Source organism: Lissotriton helveticus (assembly GCF_964261635.1).
Source record: "Lissotriton helveticus chromosome 1_1 unlocalized genomic scaffold, aLisHel1.1 SUPER_1_unloc_2, whole genome shotgun sequence".
NCBI lineage: Eukaryota > Metazoa > Chordata > Amphibia > Caudata > Salamandridae > Lissotriton > Lissotriton helveticus.
Window position 1 is genome coordinate 5,818,969 of NW_027611659.1, and position 18,537 is coordinate 5,837,505.

At 55.4% G+C, this 18,537-nt stretch overlaps 1 protein-coding gene across 1 annotated transcript in view; it reads left to right on the forward strand.

Annotated features, from left to right (window-relative positions):
• The window catches only part of LOC144805719 (uncharacterized), a 126,416-nt gene that overhangs the window by 20,344 nt on the left and 87,535 nt on the right, over positions 1–18,537 (forward strand). The window lies entirely within an intron of this gene.

Below are 18,537 nucleotides of genomic sequence, written 5' to 3' on the forward strand. Positions count from 1 at the left end.
ATGGCCATATGCAAATCAGTCTGACCCTGTGCCTTGTGGGAACAGTCCAGCCCGAACTGCCAAGCCATGTCTTCCCTGGACCGGAAACAAGCATCCTGGGATCGGTTTCGGATTCATAATCCTCATCAGCCAGGCTATCTTGAATCCAGTGGCCAAGTGAACAAGGGACTCACGTCTGAGCATACCCTGCCACACTTAGGGTGAACAAAGCGATACAAAAGGGGATGATGAACGGAGCGCTTGAACAAATCAAACACTCACCCCCAGTCAACTGATCTGGGTTTAATCCATCACCATTCTTTAGTTCACTCAGCCACCCCAGTTCAGACATGGCCATATGCAAATCAGTCTGACCCTGTGCCTTGTGGGAACAGTCCAGCCCGAACTGCCAAGCCATGTCTTCCCTGGACCGGAAACAAGCATCCTGGGACCGGTTTCGGATTCATAATCCTCATCAGCCAGGCTATCTTGAATCCAGTGGCCAAGTGAACAAGGGACTCACCTCTGAGCATACCCTGCCACACTTAGGGCGAACAAAGTGATACAAAAGGGGATGATGAACGGAGCGCTTGAACAAATCAAACACTCACCCCCAGTCAACTGATCTGGGTTTAATCCATCACCATTCTTTAGTTCACTCAGCCACCCCAGTGCAGACATGGCCATATCCAAATCAGTCTGACCCTGTGCCTTGTGGGAACAGTCCAGCCCGAACTGCCAAGCCATGTCTTCCCTGGACCGGAAACAAGCATCCTGGGACCGGTTTCGGATTCATAATCCTCATCAGCCAGGCTATCTTGAATCCAGTGGCCAAGTGAACAAGGGACTCACGTCTGAGCATACCCTGCCACACTTAGGGCGAACAAAGCGATACAAAAGGGGATGATGAACGGAGCGCTTGAACAAATCAAACACTCACCCCCAGTCAACTGATCTGGGTTTAATCCATCACCATTCTTTAGTTCACTCAGCCACCCCAGTTCAGACATGGACATATGCAAATCAGTCTGACCCTGTGCCTTGTGGGAACAGTCCAGCCCGAACTGCCAAGCCATGTCTTCCCTGGACCGGAAACAAGCATCCTGGGACCGGTTTCGGATTCATAATCCTCATCAGCCAGGCTATCTTGAATCCAGTGGCCAAGTGAACAAGGGACTCACGTCTGAGCATACCCTGCCACACTTAGGGCGAACAAAGCGATACAAAAGGGGATGATGAACGGAGCGCTTGAACAAATCAAACACTCACCCCTAGTCAACTGATCTGGGTTTAATCCATCACCATTCTTTAGTTCACTCAGCCACACCAGTTCAGACATGGCCATATGCAAATCAGTCTGACCCTGTGCCTTGTGGGAACAGTCCAGCCCGAACTGCCAAGCCATGTCTTCCCTGGACCGGAAACAAGCATCCTGGGACCGGTTTCGGATTCATAATCCTCATCAGCCAGGCTATCTTGAATCCAGTGGCCAAGTGAACAAGGGACTCACGTCTGAGCATACCCTGCCACACTTAGGGCGAACAAAGCGATACAAAAGGGGATGATGATCGGAGCGCTTGAACAAATCAAACACTCACCCCCAGTCAACTGATCTGGGTTTAATCCATCACCATTCTTTAGTTCACTCAGCCACCCCAGTTCAGACATGGCCATATGCAAATCAGTCTGACCCTGTGCCTTGTCGGAACAGTCCAGCCGGGCTGAAGACGGCTGGAATGCCAGAAACCGGTCCTCGGAAGCTTGTTTCCGGTCCAGGGAAGACATGGCTTGGCAGTTCGGGCTGGACTGTTCCCATGAGGCACAGGGTCAGACTGATTTGCATATAGCCATGTCAGAACTGGGGTGGCAGAGTGGGCTAAAGAACGGTGATGGATTAAACCCAGATCTTTTGACTGGGTGTGAGTGCTTGATTGATTCAGAAGCTCCGTCCATTACCACCCCCTTTTGTACCGCTTTTGGCCGCTATAAGTGTGGCAGGGTATTTTCAGACGTGAGTCCCTTGCTCACTTTGCCACTGGATTCAAGCAAGCCGGGCTGAAGACGGCTGAAATGCCAGAAACCGGTCCTCGGAAGCTTGTTTCCGGTCCAGGGAAGACATGGCTTGGCAGTTCGGGCTGGACTGTTCCCATGAGGCACAGGGTCAGACTGATTTGCATATAGCCATGTCAGAACTGGGGTGGCAGAGTGGGCTAAAGAACGGTGATGGATTAAACCCAGATCTTTTGACTGGGTGTGAGTGCTTGATTGATTCAGATGCTCCGTCCATCACCACCCCCTTTTGTACCGCTTTTGGCCGCCATAAGTGTGGCAGGGTATGCTCAGACGTGAGTCCCTTGCTCACTTTGCCACTGGATTCAAGCAAGCCGGGCTGAAAACGGCTGGAATGCCAGAAACCGGTCCTCGGAAGCTTGTTTCCGGTCCAGGGAAGACATGGCTTGGCAGTTCGGGCTGGACTGTTCCCATGAGGCACAGGGTCAGACTGATTTGCATATAGCCATGTCAGAACTGGGGTGGCAGAGTGGGCTAAAGAACGGTGATGGATTAAACCCAGATCTTTTGACTGGGTGTGAGTGCTTGATTGATTCAGATGCTCCGTCCATCACCACCCCCTTTTGTACCGCTTTTGGCCGCCATAAGTGTGGCAGGGTATGCTCAGACGTGAGTCCCTTGCTCTCTTTGCCACTGGATTCAAGCAAGCCGGGCTGAAGACGGCTGGAATGCCAGAAACCGGTCCTCGGAAGCTTGTTTCCGGTCCAGGGAAGACATGGCTTGGCAGTTCGGGCTGGACTGTTCCCATGAGGCACAGGGTCAGACTGATTTGCATATAGCCATGTCAGAACTGGGGTGGCAGAGTGGGCTAAAGAACGGTGATGGATTAAACCCAGATCTTTTGACTGGGTGTGAGTGCTTGATTGATTCAGATGCTCCGTCCATCACCACCTCATTTTGTACCGCTTTTGACAGCCATAAGTGTGGCAGGGTATGCTCAGACGTGAGTCCCTTGCTCACTTTGCCACTGGATTCAAGCAAGCCGGGCTGAAGACGGCTGGAATGCCAGAAACCGGTCCTCGGAAGCTTGTTTCCGGTCCAGGGAAGACATGGCTTGGCATTTCGGGCTGGACGGTTCCCATGAGGCACAGGGTCAGACTGATTTGCATATAGCCATGTCAGAACTGGGGTGGCAGAGTGGGCTAAAGAACGGTGATGGATTAAACCCAGATCTTTTGACTGGGTGTGAGTGCTTGATTGATTCAGATGCTCCGTCCATTACCACCCCCTTTTGTACCGCTTTTGGCCGCCATAAGTGTGGCAGGGTATGCTCAGACGTGAGTCCCTTGCTCACTTTGCCACTGGATTCAAGCAAGCCGGGCTGTAGACGGCTGGAATGCCAGAAACCGGTCCTCGGAAGCTTGTTTCCGGTCCAGGGAAGACATGGCTTGGCAGTTCGGGCTGGACTGTTCCCATGAGGCACAGGGTCAGACTGATTTGCATATAGCCATGTCAGAACTGGGGTGGCAGAGTGGGCTAAAGAACGGTGATGGATTAAACCCAGATCATTTGACTGGGTGTGAGTGCTTGATTGATTCAGATGCTCCGTCCATCACCACCCCCTTTTGTACCGTGTCCAGAGGAGGGGCAGAGGAGGAGAGGCCTGTCCAGAGGTGCAGAGGAGGTGAGGCCTGCCAGGGGTGGAGAGGAGGAGAGACCTGTCCAGGGGGGCATAGGAGGAGAGGCCTGTCCAGGGGTGCAGAGGAGGTGAAGCCTGTCCAAGGGTGCGAAGGAGGTGAGGCCTGTCCAGGGGTGCAGAGGAGGAGAGGCCTGTCCAGGGGTGCAGAGGAGGTGAGGCCTGTCCTGGGGGGCATAGGAGGAGAGGCCTGTCCAGGGGTGCAGAGGAGGAGAGGGCTGTCCAGAGGAGGAGAGGGCTGTCCAGGGGTGCAGAGGAGGTAAGGCCTGTCCAGGGGTGCAGAGGAGGAGAGGCCTGTCCAGGGGTACAGAGGAGGAGAGGCCTGTCCAGGGGTACAGAGGAGGAGAGGCCTGTCCAGGGGTGGAGAGGAGGGGAGGCCTGTCCAGGGGGGCATAGGAGGAGAGGCCTGTCCAGGGGTGCAGAGGAGGTGAGGCCTGTCCAGGGGGGCAAAAGAGGAGAGGCCTGTCCAGGGGTGCAGAGGAGGAGAGGGCTGTCCAGAGGAGGAGAGGCCTGACCAGGGGTGCAGAGGAGGTGAGGCCTGTCCAGGGGTGGAGAGGAGGGGAGGCCTGTCCAGGGGGGCATAGGAGGAGAGGCCTGTCCAGGGGTGCAGAGGAGGTGAGGCCTGTCCAGGGGGGCAAAAGAGGAGAGGCCTGTCCAGGGGTGCAGAGGAGGAGAGGGCTGTCCAGAGGAGGAGAGGCCTGACCAGGGGTGCAGAGGAGGTGAGGCCTGTCCAGGGGTGCAGAGGAGGAGAAGCCTGTCCAGGGGTGCAGAGGGGGAGAGGCCTGTCCAGAGGTCAGAGGAGGAGAGGCCTGTCCAGGGGTGCAGAGGAGGAGAGGCCTGACCAGGGGTACAGAGGAGGAGAGGCCTGTCCGTGGGTGCAGAGGGGTACAGACGAGGAGAAGCCTGTCCATGGGGGTGCAGAGGAGGAGAGGGGTGCAGAGGAGGAGAGGCCTGTCCAGGGATGCAGAGGAGAGGCCTGTCCAGGGAAGGGGTGGAGGAGGTGAGGCCTGTCCACGGGTGCAGATGAGGAGTGGCCTGTCCAGTGGGAGCAGAGGAGGTAAGGCCTGTCCTGGGGTGCAGAGGAGGAGAGGCCTGTCCAGGGGTGCAGAGGAGGTGAGGCCTGTCCAGGAGTGCAGAGGAGGAGAGGCCTGTCCAGGGGTGCAGACGAGGAGAGGCCTGTCCAGGGGTGCGGAGGAGGAGAGGCCTGTCCAGGGGTGCAGAGGAGGAGAGGCCTGTCCTGGGGTACAGAGGAGAGGCCTGTCCAGGGAAGGGGCAGAGGAGGTGAGGCCTGTCCAGGGGTGCAGAGGAGGAGTGGCCTGTCCAGGGGGAGCAGAGGAGGTAAGGCCGGTCCTGGGGTGCAGAGGAAGAGAGGCCTGTCCAGGGGTGCAGAGGAGGTGAGGCCTGTCCAGGAGTGCAGAGGAGGGGAGGCCTGTCCAGGGGTGCAGAGGAGGAGAGGCCTGTCCAGGGGTGCAGAAGAGGAGAGGCCTGTCCATGGGGGTGCAGAGGAGGAGAGGCCTGTCCAGGGATGCAGAGGAGAGGCCGGTCCAGGGAAAGAGCAGAGGGGGTGAGGCCTGTCCAGGGGTGCAGAGGACGAGTGGCCTGTCCAGGGGAAGCAGAGGAGGTAAGGCCTGTCCTGGGGTGCAGAGGAGGAGAGGCCTGTCAAGGGGTGCAGAGGAGGTGAGGCCTGCCCAAGGGTGCAGAGGAGGAGAGGCCTGTCCAGGGGAGCAAAGGAGATAAGGCCTGTCCAGGAGTGCAGAGTAGGAGAGGCCTGTCCAGGGGTGCAGAGGAGGTGAGGCCTGTCCAGGGGGTGCAGAGGAGGTGAGGCCTGTCCAGAGGTGCAGAGGAGGTGAGGCCTGTCCAGGTGTGCAGAGGAGGTGAGGCCTGTCCAGGTGTGCAGAGGAGGTGAGGCCTGTCCAGGGGAGCAGAGGAGGTGAGGCCTGTCCAGGGGAGCAGAGGAGGTGAGGCCTGTCCAGGGGAGCAGAGGAGGTGAGGCCTGTCCAGGGGAGCAGAGGAGGAGAGGCCTGTTCAGAGGTGCAGAGGAGGTGAGGCCTGTCCAGGGGGTGCAGAGGAGGCAAGGCCTCTCTAGGGGAGCAGAGGAGGAGATGCCTGTCCTCGGGTGCAGGGGAGGTGAGACCTGTCCAGGGGTGCATGGAAGGTGAGGCCTGTCCAGGGGTGCAGATGAGGTGAGGCCTGTCCAGGTTTGCACGGGAGGTGAGGCCTGTCTAGGGGTGCAGACGAGGTGAGGCCTGTCTAGGGGTGCAGAGGAGGTGAAGCCTGTCCAAGGGTGCGAAGGAGGTCAGGCCTGTCCAGGGGTGCAGAGGAGGAGAGGCCTGTCCAGGGGTGCAGAGGAGGTGAGGCCTGTCCAGGGAAGCAGAGGAGGTGAGGCCTGTCCAGGGGGGCAGAGGAGGTGAGGCCTGTCCAGGGGAGCAGAGGAGGAGAGGCCTGTCCAGGGGTGCAGAGGAGGAGAGGGCTGTCCAGAGGAGGAGAGGCCTGTCCAGGGGTGCAGAGGAGGTGAGGCCTGTCCAGGAGTGCAGAGGAGGAGAGGCCTGTCCAGGGGTGCAGAGGAGGTGAGGCCTGTCCAGGGGTCAGAGGAGGTGAAGCCTGTCCAGGAGTGCAGAGGAGGGGAGGCCTGTCCAGGGGTGCAGAGGAGGAGAGGCCTGTCCAGGGGTGCAGAGGAGGAGAGGCCTGCCCAGGGGTGCAGAAGAGGAGAGGCCTGTCCATGGGGGTGCAGAGGAGGAGAGGCCTGTACAGGGATGCAGAGGAGAGGCCTGTCCAGGGAAAGAGCAGAGGGGGTGAGGCCTGTCCAGGGGTGCAGATGACGAGTGGCCTGTCCAGGGGAAGCAGAGGAGGTAAGGCCTGTCCTGGGGTGCAGAGGAGGAGAGGCCTGTCAAGGGGTGCAGAGGAGGTGAGGCCTGCCCAAGGGTGCAGAGGAGGAGAGGCCTGTCCAGGGGGAGCAAAGGAGATAAGGCCTGTCCAGGAGTGCAGAGGAGGAGAGGCCTGTCCAGGGGTGCAGAGGAGGTGAGGCCTGTCCAGGGGGTGCAGAGGAGGTGAGGCCTGTCCAGAGGTGCAGAGGAGGTGAGGCCTGTCCATGTGTGCAGAGGAGGTGAGGCCTGTCCAGGGGAGCAGAGGAGGTGAGGCCTGTCCAGGGGAGCAGAGGAGGTGAGGCCTGTCCAGGGGAGCAGAGGAGGTGAGGCCTGTCCAGGGGAGCAGAGGAGGTGAGGCTTGTCCAGGGGAGCAGAGGAGGAGAGGCCTGTTCAGAGGTGCAGAGGAGGTGAGGCCTGTCCAGGGGGTGCAGAGGAGGCAAGGCCTCTCTAGGGGAGCAGAGGAGGAGATGCCTGTCCTCGGGTGCAGGGGAGGTGAGACCTGTCCAGGGGTGCATGGAAGGTGAGGCCTGTCCAGGGGTGCAGATGAGGTGAGGCCTGTCCAGGTTTGCACGGGAGGTGAGGCCTGTCTAGGGGTGCAGACGAGGTGAGGCCTGTCTAGGGGTGCAGAGGAGGTGAAGCCTGTCCAAGGGTGCGAAGGAGGTCAGGCCTGTCCAGGGGTGCAGAGGAGGAGAGGCCTGTCCAGGGGTGCAGAGGAGGTGAGGCCTGTCCAGGGGAGCAGAGGAGGTGAGGCCTGTCCAGGGGAGCAGAGGAGGAGAGGCCTGTTCAGAGGTGCAGAAGAGGTGAGGCCTGTCCAGGGGGTGCAGAGGAGGCAAGGCCTCTCTAGGGGAGCAGAGGAGGTGAGGCCTGTCCAGCGGGGCATAGGAGGAGAGGCCTGTCCAGGGGTGCAGAGGAGGAGAGGGCTGTCCAGAGGAGGAGAGGCCTGTCCAGGGGTGCAGAGGAGGTGAGGCCTGTCCAGGAGTGCAGAGGAGGAGAGGCCTGTCCAGGAGTGCAGAGGAGGATAGGCCTGTCCAGGGGTGCAGAGGAGGTGAGGCCTGTCCAGGGGTCAGAGGAGGAGAGGCCTGTCCAGGAGTGCAGAGGAGGAGAGGCCTGTCCAGGGTTGCAGAGGAGGAGAGGCCTGTCCAGGGTTGCAGAGGAGGAGAGGCCTGTCCAGGGGAGGAGAGGCCTGTCCAGGGGTGCAGAGGAGGAGAGGCCTGTCCAGGGGTGCAGAGGAGGAGAGGCCTGTCCAGGGGGTGCAGAGGAGGACAGGCCTGTCCAGGGGTGCAGAGGAGGCGAGGCCTGTCCAGAGGTACACAGGGGGTCAGGCCCGTCCAGTGGTGCAGCGATGGTGAGGCATGTCCAGGGGTGCAAAGGAGGGGAGGCATGTCCAGGGGTGCAGAGATGGTGAGGCTTTCCAGGGGTTCAGAGGAGGTGAGGCCTGTCCATGGGTGCAGAGGAGGAGGGGCCTGTCCAGAGGTGTAGAGAAGGTGATGCCTGTCCAGAGGTACACAGGATGTGAGGCCTGTCCAGGGGTGCAGCGGTGGTGAGGCATGTCCAGGGGTGCAGAGGAGGAGATGTCTGTCCAGGGGGCAGAGGAGAAGAGGCCTGTCCAGGGGAGTAGAGGAGGTGAGGTCTGTCCAGGGGTGTAGAGGAGGTGATGCCTGTCCAGAGGTACACAGGAGGTGAGGCCTGTCCAGGGGTGCAGCGGTGGTGAGGCATGTCCAGGGGTGCAGAGGAGGAGTGGTCTGTCCAGGGTGCGGAGGAGGAGAGGTCTGTCCAGGGTGCAGAGGAGGAGAGGCTTGTCCAGGGGTGCAGAGGAGGTGAGGCCTGTCCAGGGGGCAGAGGAGGTGAGGCCTGTCCAGGGGGCAGAGGAGGAGAGGCCTGTCCAGGGTTGCAGAGGAGGGGATGCCTGTTCAGGGGTACAGAGGGGGAGAGGCCTGTCCAGGGGAGCAGAGGAGGTGAGGCCTGTCCAGGGGTGCAGAGGAGGTGAGGCATGTCCAGGGGCGGAGTGGTGTAGAGGAGGAGAGGCCTGTCCAGGGGTGCAGAGGAGGTGAGGCATGTCCAGGGGTGGAGGGTTGCAGAGGAGGTGAGGCCTGTCCAGGGGTGCAGAGGAGGTGAGGCATGTCCTGGGGTGCAGAGAAGGGGAGGCCTGTCCTGGGGTGGAGGGGTGCAGAGGAGGCGAGGCCTTTCCTTTTTGGGATGGGGTTGCAAAGGAGGTGAAAATCACCTGTTCTACAAGTTCCCAAATGCTGAAAGTTATCAATCCCAGCTTCATCTAGCAAAGACCTGAGTCTAGTCCTGATTCTATCAAGAATGGATTTCTGCCTCCCTTTATACGAAGGCATATCTAAATGTTCGAGGCATGTGGGCTGCTGAATTCATATCTGTGCATACATCGCCGCCTAGTGTTGGGTCCGGATGATTGCACATTGTTGTCCTGGAAGAGTCTTCGAAGTATCACGAGATAGGTGGCTCCTCCCTTGGACTACAGTGCGCATGGGCATCCTCTCCATCCCCAGATTGTTTTTTTCCGCCATTGGGTTCGGATGTACGTTCCAGCTCTCCAAGTTCGGAATCGAAATAAACGTTTTCAAAAAGGCCAAAAGGCCTTCGGATTCGTCGGTATTGTTTTCGATCGGTACCGATAGGCTTTCTTCGCCATTTGCTTGCACTCCGGTCGTCGAATCGGGCCATTAGGCCTTCTCGACGCCACGTGGACCGACGATCGATGGAACGAAGTCCATTCAAATATTGCCCGCAGTGCAACTCCAAGTTCCCGCACACACATAAGCATCCCGTGTGCAACAAATGTTTATCACCAGATCATAATGAACATAATTGCCTAGCTTGTGCCCAGTTCCGGTCCAAAAAGACGATCCGAATCGGCGGGGGGCAAGGCAAGAAATGCAGAGGTCGGCACCGGAGTATCTTCGACGATGAGGAAGAACTAGTTGACGCCGAAAACTCGTATCTAGAGGAAGATCAATACTCCGAGCACGACTCAGAATATTATATCGACGAGGATGAACGAATCATCGATGTCGAAGAATACTATCAAGACATCGTAGCTATCGAAGACGACTCCGATTACAACAGGGGGTGAACCGTGAGTACACCGCCCCATACATACACTACACCAATATCAGAGACTCAGGTCGAGGCATCGCGAACAGGCCTTAGCCAAGATCTAAATACTGGGTTCGAGGCATGTGGGCTGCTGAATTCATATCTGTGCATAGATCGCCGCCTAGTGTTGGGTCCGGATGATTGCACATTGTTGTCCTGGAAGAGCTTCAAAGTATCACGAGATAGGTGGCTCCTCCCTCGAACTACAGTGCGCATGGGCATCCTCTCCATCATCAGATTGTTTTTTCTGCCATTGGGTTCGGATGTAATTTCCAGCACTCCAAGTTCGGAATCAACAAAACTTTTCTAAAGGCCAAAAGGCCTTCGGATCCGTCGGTATTGTTAAGCGCTCGGTACCGATACACTTCTTCAACATCTGTTGCACTCCGGTCGTCCAATCGGGCCGTTAGGCCTTCTCGACGCCACGTGGACCGACCGTCGATGGACCGAAGTCCATTCAAATACTGCCCGCAGTGCAACTCAAAGTTCCCGAACACAGATAAGCATCCAGTGTGCAACAAATGTCTATCTCCAGATCATAATGAAGATAGTTGCCTCGCCTGTGCCCAGTTTCGGTCCATAAAGACGATCCGAAATCGACGGGCGGCGAGGCAAGAAATGCAGAGGTCGGCACCAGAGCCCGAGAATATCTTCGACGATGAGGAAGACCTAGTTAACGCCGAAGACTCGGATCAAGACGATGAACAATACACGGAGCACGACTCCGAATATTACCTCGACGAGGACGAACAAATCCTCGATCTCGAGGAATACGATCAAGACATCGTAGCTGTCGGAGACGACTCCGATGACGACGAGGGGCGAACCGTGAGTACACCGCCCCATATAGACACTACACTGATATCAGAGACTCAGGTCGAGGCATCGCCAGCAGGCCTTAGCCAAGATCAACATACTGGTTCTATAGCCCCGCCATACCGCCCGGCTAAGTGTAGGAAGGTGGATATCTGACTATGGTTGCCCCCAACTTTTTTGCCTGGTGTTTTGCTGGTTTCTCGACTTAGTTGACCTAGGGCCCTGCTATTCAGGACCCCAGGCCCACTGCTCTCTCTGTAAAATGGATTCCATGTACCCTAGGTACATACCTAATTGGATACTGAGTCACCTTATCAGCCCCTGTACAGTATACCTTAGGTACCCAGGGCATAGGTGCACACAGGGCCTACCAGGGGCAGCAGCATGTATTATGCCACCCCTGGATGGCCATCCAAAACAGACACAACTGGCTGCTTGACAGCTGGGAGCAAGGTGGTGTAATCACCCCTGCTTTAGATATAGTATACCTATATCTAAACCTAAAATGGCCACACAGATCTCCTATCAGTCACTCCTATGGCAGGCCTTAACAATCCTGGAGGCAGAGTGCTTCGAATCGTGTGAGATAGTGCTCTGGCATGAGCTGAGCCTGTCTGCGGCCTTCGGGATCTATCCCTTAGCCGTTTCCATGATAGCGTCAGACCATATACTCTTAAGTGCCTTATAATCCTCGCGGTTATGGTAACTTTGGTCTGACATTATCTAAACTTGTTGTGTAAGGTGTCATACACTTTGGAATACTACCCCCTCGCCAGTTCTGGCGATGGGGGTAGCATTCCACCCCTCTAGAGGGAGAAGACATGTTGGTAGCTGTAACCCCGGTTAAAGTTGAACACAGCCTCAGCTCTACAAAATGGATGCTGCCACCGAGACACAAGTCTGCCCTCCTGCTGCTGGGAGTCCTTCCAGCGAGGGAGGCCTGGACAAAGGGTTTCCTGTCAGGGGCGGTGCCAGAACCATCCCAGACAGGATTTTGTGTATCCCAGGTAGGCAGGGCTGAAAGGAAGGTGACTGCAAGTGGCACCCCGGTGCTCACTGTGCATATGCTGGCTCAAACCAGTTCCAGAGGCACACCAGCCCCTGAGCTGGGGAGAGACCGGACAAAGGAGAGGGGTGTAACCACCCCCCTCCTGGTCCCACCCATGGGCAGGACCTAGTCGCGTGGCAGCCCCTTTTTTTAGAATAAAGATAGGAGCAGGCCCCCTTCCCAAATTGGATAATCTTGAAACTTGAACTACTTTCCACGAAAGGAACTCTTGACTTTCTCTGAAGACTCTCCCTTGTGGCTAAGGAGTAGCCACCCTGCACCAGCAGGCACCATCAAAGCGCTTGCGGTTTGCTGGACGTCCATCCTCCGGATCAAGACTGACCAGCTCGACGAGACCCGGATTCCCTGCCATCTCTGACCTCTACCTGCATCATCAGCCCAGCTGAGATTCGTGGGTGTGACGAGACCCGAGGGACCGGCCATCTTCAAGACCTGCACGACGCTTCACCAGCACGACCACCGAGGGACCCTCGAGTGAGTGCACTGGGGTTTGAGAAGCCCCAACCCTGAGCAGCTCCAGCACCGAAGTCCAGCCCCCCAGCATCCAGGAGATTTGCGTGGGGCCCTTCTGCTTCCTCGCTGCTTGCCACGTTGTCCGGTCACTTGCCCGTTGGCTAGTGGCCCTCCTGACGACGTACCACGACGATTTCACCGCTGGTCTAGGTCCCCTAGACTGGCCCTTGCTCCTTGTTCAACAAGGAGTGCCCTGGACCCTCCTGGTCCACTCCAGACGCCATCTTGACTCCACCGCGTGGGCTTGCCTTTGCCAAGGTTTGTTGCTCCTATCCTGGATCCAGCATCGCCGACAGCAGACACCATCGTGGGACAGCTCGCACCTCCAGCCTGGTCGCCGACAACGCTTCCTGGCCCGTGTGCCTGCAGAGTCCAGCGTCACCCACTCACCTGATCGCGGCAACTTCATCCGGTGCCATCCTGGTGCCCACACAATCACTGGCTAGTGATTAAGAACTGAGTCCCCTCTGCTTTCAGGTCGTCCTCTTCACTGATCCAGCCTTGGATCACACCGAACTTCTTCACTGGTCGCCTGCCAGCAACATCTTCTTTCAGGCTCCATAGACTACAACGAGGATTCCCGACGTCATTTGAACCCTATGCAGCCGCAGCCCCTGGGCTAGGTAACTCGAGCATTTTGGTGCTCCAGCACAGGTTCACTATCCTAGTGTCCAGATCCTTTTTCGTTTTTAGTCTACCTAGTCGGATTCGTCCGGAAACAGTAACTTTAGAATTGCTAGCATCCATAGACTTTGTCCTGCATCCCGCGTAAGAGTTCCCACTCTGCACCCGGGTTCCCTAGGCCTCCTGCTCCTAACCTGAGGGTTCAGTAAGGTAGTCCTAGCGGTCCTAAAGCCCCTGGATCGTGTTACTTACCTGCTAGTATTTCACATTCCACTTTTAGAGTATATGGTTTTTCGTGCCCCTCGGGCATTTGTGTAAATTGTGCGACTTGCAGTATTTTTGTAAGAGTTTTGTGTTGTGCTTAGCTCCCTGACTCATAAAGAGTTCAGGGTAGTCTTGTTATAAATAAATATACTTTATTTTCATAACAACTTGTGTGGTGTCCTTTCACTTGGTGTTCAAGGGGTATATGTGATGGTAAAACAGCTTGCTTAACGCGCCCTCTAGAGTTTAGCCTAAAGACTGCTCTTGTCCATGCTACTAGGATAGCTGGTCTATCAGGTTGACTTACAACCAATCATCAATAAGGGTTGTTTGGTATGATACAAAGTGATCACTAGAATAGTGAGCACTATATATCAGGCCAACTTCTCACATTGGTGAGCAGCGGTTGGTATTTGAGCTTGCTGTTGTTTTACCACACGTATCCTAAGAATATCATTTGAAAGATCACATAAGTACCAAGGTACATATAACTTAGCTTAGAATACTCTGAGTTCTACTGAACCAGCTGTTGTAGTGTAACAGGGCTTAGAACACCCTAACTACAACTCTAGCAAGGGATCAGTAGGTAAACCCATAGTGTAGGTAGGTGCATCACTTACACCACACTAGAAGCATGTCTACCCATGGGGAGTCTTCAGAGACTCCCCTAGTGGTTAGTGACCCTCCACAGGTCCTTTCCAGATATGCAGCTCTCAGTTTCCAGGAGATGAGACAATTGTGTACCTCCAGGAAATCGAAACAGGGTTCTAACCCTACCACTCCTTTTCTGTTAGGTCTCTTAGAGACATATGATGCTAGAAAAGCTTCTCATACAGAGGGGAGCATGCCAGCCTTAGAGGGTACCCTTGGTGATCCAGACCTCCTTGACACTGAAAATGTAGCTGAGGAGGAGGATGAAGAGGATCCTTCTGGGGATGAGGCAGACAACAGGCCTGAGCTAGTCAGCAGACTTACTAGGGCCAACTTAGACCTACATAGGGAAGGATCTGGGGGACCTCCAGTACTGACCGTAAGCAGGCCTAACTTTGGAGTTAGAAGAGATAGATCTCATTCTAGGGACTCCAATAGATCTGTGCACTCTCATGCCTCTTCCCAGAGGAGAATGACTTCTCCCCAGAGGAGAATGACTTCCCCTCAGAGAAGAGAACATGAAGCAAGGATGAAACAGGCTAATCTGAGGATCCAGAGGGAAGAACTTGCCCTTGCCAAGGAGAAGCTTGCCTTTGCTAGAGAGCAACAGTTGTGTGGGGTAGTCCCCACTGGTGGCAGCATTATCCCTAGAGATAAAGACAGGAGTTTAGACACTAGACACCTGAGTAAAATACTGCCCCCCTTTATACAAGGGGATGACATCCACAAGTGGATGACTGCTTTGGAGAGGGCCTGCACTGTCCAGTGCATCCCCCAGAGTCAGTGTGCAGCTATATTGTGGCTCTCCTTTGAAGGTAACGGTAGAGATAAGCTCCTCACTACTAGAGCTGAGGATGCTAACAATTACCAAGTCCTGAAGAATACACTGATTGATGGGTTTGGCTTAACAACTGAGCAGTACAGGTTGCTGTTCAGGGACACCCGGAAAATTCAGTCTCAGGATTGGGCTGACTTTGTTTATTGTGCCACTAAGGCTTTGGAATGCTGGTTACTGGGTAGTAAGGTTACTGATTACCAAGGATTGTATAATCTAATTATGAGAGAGCAAGTCTTAAATAATTGTCAGAACCAGTTATTACACCAGCACCTGGTAGACTCTGATATGACCTCTCCACAAGAATTGGGTAAGAGGGCAGACAAATGGGTCAGAACCAGGATTAGGCCTAAGAACCAAGGTGGTGACCAGAAGAAGGAATCAACCAAGCCTCAAGAGAAGGGTGGGAATAAATCTACAGATCAAACCCCATCAGGGCCCCAAAAATCCTCTGAGGGGGGTGGGTCCCAGAATCCTTCCAATACCCAGAAGAAACCTTATTGCTATACCTGCAAACAGGTAGGCCATTTGAAAACTGACAGCAGTTGCCCAAGGGCCAACAACAATAAGGAAAACATACCCCCAAGTAACACTTCCAAGCCTCCTGTTACTACTAGTAGTAATCCCCCAGGTGGTGGGAGTGCCCCCAAGAATTTGGGTGGATTCACTTTGGGAGTTCCTGGGGACTCTGGCCTAACCAGGTCCCCTAACTCAGATACTCTTGTCTGTGAGACTGGCATGGGGTTTGCCAACTTCACTGATTGTCCCAACACTTTGGGCAAGTACAGACAGGAGCCCCTCCTCAATGGTCTGAAAGTTGAGGCCTATAGAGATACAGGGGCTAGCATCACCATGGTGACTGAGAGCCTAGTCCCCTCAAGGCAACGTATACCTGGTGCCACATACCAGGTGACCAACATTGATGGAGTGCAGAGAGATCATCCCATAGCAGTGGTAAATCTCAGCTGGGGAGGTGTCACTGGCCCCAAGAGAGTGGCAGTGTCATCAAACTTGCCTGTAGATTGCCTACTGGGGAATGATTTAGAGATCTCAGCCTGGGCTGAGGTAGAGCAAGAAACCCATTTTAAAATGGTAAACCTCCATGGTAAGGTTAGTGGGGCAGTGATAGCCACAGCCCCAGTCCAAGATGTCCTCCCTGAACAGGTCAGGAGGGCTGAGCCAGTCACAGCCCAATCTCAGACAAATTCCTTCCCAGAACAGGTTGGCAAGGCTGTGATGGTAACATCCCATACCCAAACTGAGTCCCTTCCTGAAAAGGTTGGTAGAGTTGTGATGGCCACAGCTCAAACTCAGACAGATAATAGTGTTGTGAAGCCTGAAACTATGGATCACTCCACTCAGACAGAGAGCATTGAGGAGGAAGAGAAATCTCCCTCCCACCAGACTTTAGCAAAGGATCAGCCTCCTCAGGGAACTGATCTGACCCCTTGTGAAGAAACTGCCCCAGAGGTAGTCAGGCCTAGCCTGGCAGAACCCCTGATGTCAGTGGACCCTTCCAAGGTGGGACCCAGTCTGGAGCAGGTAACCTGCCCCTCTCTACCCTGCCTCAGTCAGCCCAGGGCTGTAGAGGTCATGGAGGCCAGTGGTGGACCCCAAAGGGCCCCCTGTCCAAAAGAACTCCCCAATCAGCAGATTAAGGGCACTGAAGCTAGTAGACCTAGCCAAGTGAAAATAAAACAAACTCCTGAGGGAGCCCCCTTAAAAACAGTTAGGGACCTCCCACAGATGGACACTGTTGAGCACAGCCAAACCTGGGACCTAAGGGCCCCAAACCTGACCTGTCCCTCCAGTAAGCCAAACAGAGGGACCCAGCCTCCAGCTTTAGGTAGCCAGAGGTTGACCCTGAGAGCTCAACACAACTCAGTCTTGGAAAGAAAGGCCTCTATGGTGGATAATGATTGGAGGAAGCTGAGCCCAAAATTAGTGGAGCCTCACTTCAGTACTCCATCTCAGCACCAGCCTTTTACTTTGCCAAAGCACACCACAGGTAGAGATTCCCTATGGTGGAGACCCGCAGATACCCTTAGGGTGAGGGATTGCTTAGTGGACCATGAGATAGGGGGTAACCATGCCAGTGCATATACCACCTCATATGGCCACTCAGGCAATATAGGCTTACCTGGTCAAGGATAGCCTTATCTCCTTTCGTTTGGGGGGGGGGGGGTTATGTAGGAAGGTGGATATCTGACTATGGTTGCCCCCAACTTTTTTGTCTGGTGTTTTGCTGGTTTCTCGACTTAGTTGACCTAGGGTCCTGCTATTCAGGACCCCAGGCCCACAGCTCTCTCTGTAAAATGGATTCCATGTACCCTAGGTACATACCTAATTGGATACTGAGTCACCTTATCAGCCCCTGTACAGTGTACCTTAGGTATCCAGGGCACAGGTGCACACAGGGCCTACCAGGGGCTGCATCATGTATTATGCCACCCCTGGATGGCCATCCAAAACAGACACAACTGGCTGCTTGACAGCTGGGAGCAAGGTGGTGTAATCACCCCTGCTTTAGATATAGTACGCCTATATATGTGGAGAAGTGTGGCTCAGGGGTTAGAGGCAGCAGACCCGGAAGCTGAGATCGGTCCTGGACAAGGGTTCAATTCCCCGCCTCGGCGGGTCTTGGGCTAAAAAAAAACATTCCACGGACTCGATAATTCTCGCCCCGGTGCCTCCTCGAATCACGGGTTCACACTCTGCGACTCTGGGCAATAGCTTGCTTAATCTCCACAACGGCCCCTCGCGGCGGGATGCCTGACTTTCACCTTGTGGATACCCTGCTATCTCACAGGGGAATACCAGGAAGGGTTCCCTAAGCAAGCGCCGGGAAACCCACTGCGGGTAGCTGTGCGCTATATAAGCTCAACTACATTTACATTTACATTTACATATCTAAACCTAAAATGGGCACACAGATCTCCTATCAGTCACTCCTATGGCAGGCCTTAACAATCCTGGAGGCAGAGTGCTTGGAATCGTGTGAGATAGTGATCTGGCATGAGCTGAGCCTGTCTGCGGCCTTCGGGATCTATCCCTTAGCCATTTCCATGATAGCGTCAGACCATATACTCTTAAGTGCCTTATAGTCCTCGCGGTTATGGTAACTTTGGTTTGACATTATCTAAACATGTCATGTAAGGTGTCATACGCTTTGGAATACTACCCCCTCGCCAGTTCTGGTGACGGGGGTAGCATTCCACCCCTCTAGAGGGAGAAGACATGTTGGTAGCTGTAACCCCGGTTAAAGTTGAACACAGCCTCAGCTCCACAAAACGGATGCTGCCACCGAGACACAAGTCTGACCTCCTGCTGCTGGGAGACCTTCCAGCGAGGGAGGCCTGGACAAAGGGTTTCCTGTCAGGGGCGGTGCCAGCACCATCCCAGACAGGATTTTGTGTATCCCAGGTAGGCAGGGCTGAAAGGAAGGTGACTGCAAGTGGCACCCCGGTGCTCACTGTGCATAGGCCGGCTCAAACCAGTTCCTGGGGCACACCAGCCCCTGAGCTGGGGAGAGACCGGACAAAGGAGAGGGGTGTAACCACCCCCCTCCTGGTCCCACCCATGGGCAGGACCTAGTCACGTGCCAGCCCCTTTTCTTAGGATAAAGGTAGGAGCGGCCCCCCTTCCCAAAGGGGATAATCTTGAATCTTGAAACCCTTTCCACAAAAGGAACTCTTGACTTTCTCTGAAGACTCTCCCTTGTGGCTAAGGAGTAGCCACCCTGCACCAAGCAGGCACCATCTAAGCGCTTGCGGTTTGCTGAACGTCCATCCTCCGGATCAAGACTGACCAGCTCGACGAGACCCGGATTCCCTGCCATCTCTGACCTCTACCTGCATCATCAGCCCAGCTGAGATTCGTGTGTGCGACGAGACCTGTGGGACCGGCCATCTTCAAGACCTGCACGACGCTTAACCAGCACGACCACAGAGGGACCCTTGAGTGAGTGCACTGGGGTTTGAGAAGCCCTAACCCTAAGCAGCTCCAGCACCGAAGTCCAGCCCCCCAGCATCCACGAGATCTGCGTGGGGCCCTTCTGCTTACCTGCTGCTACCACGTTGTCCGGTTACTGGCC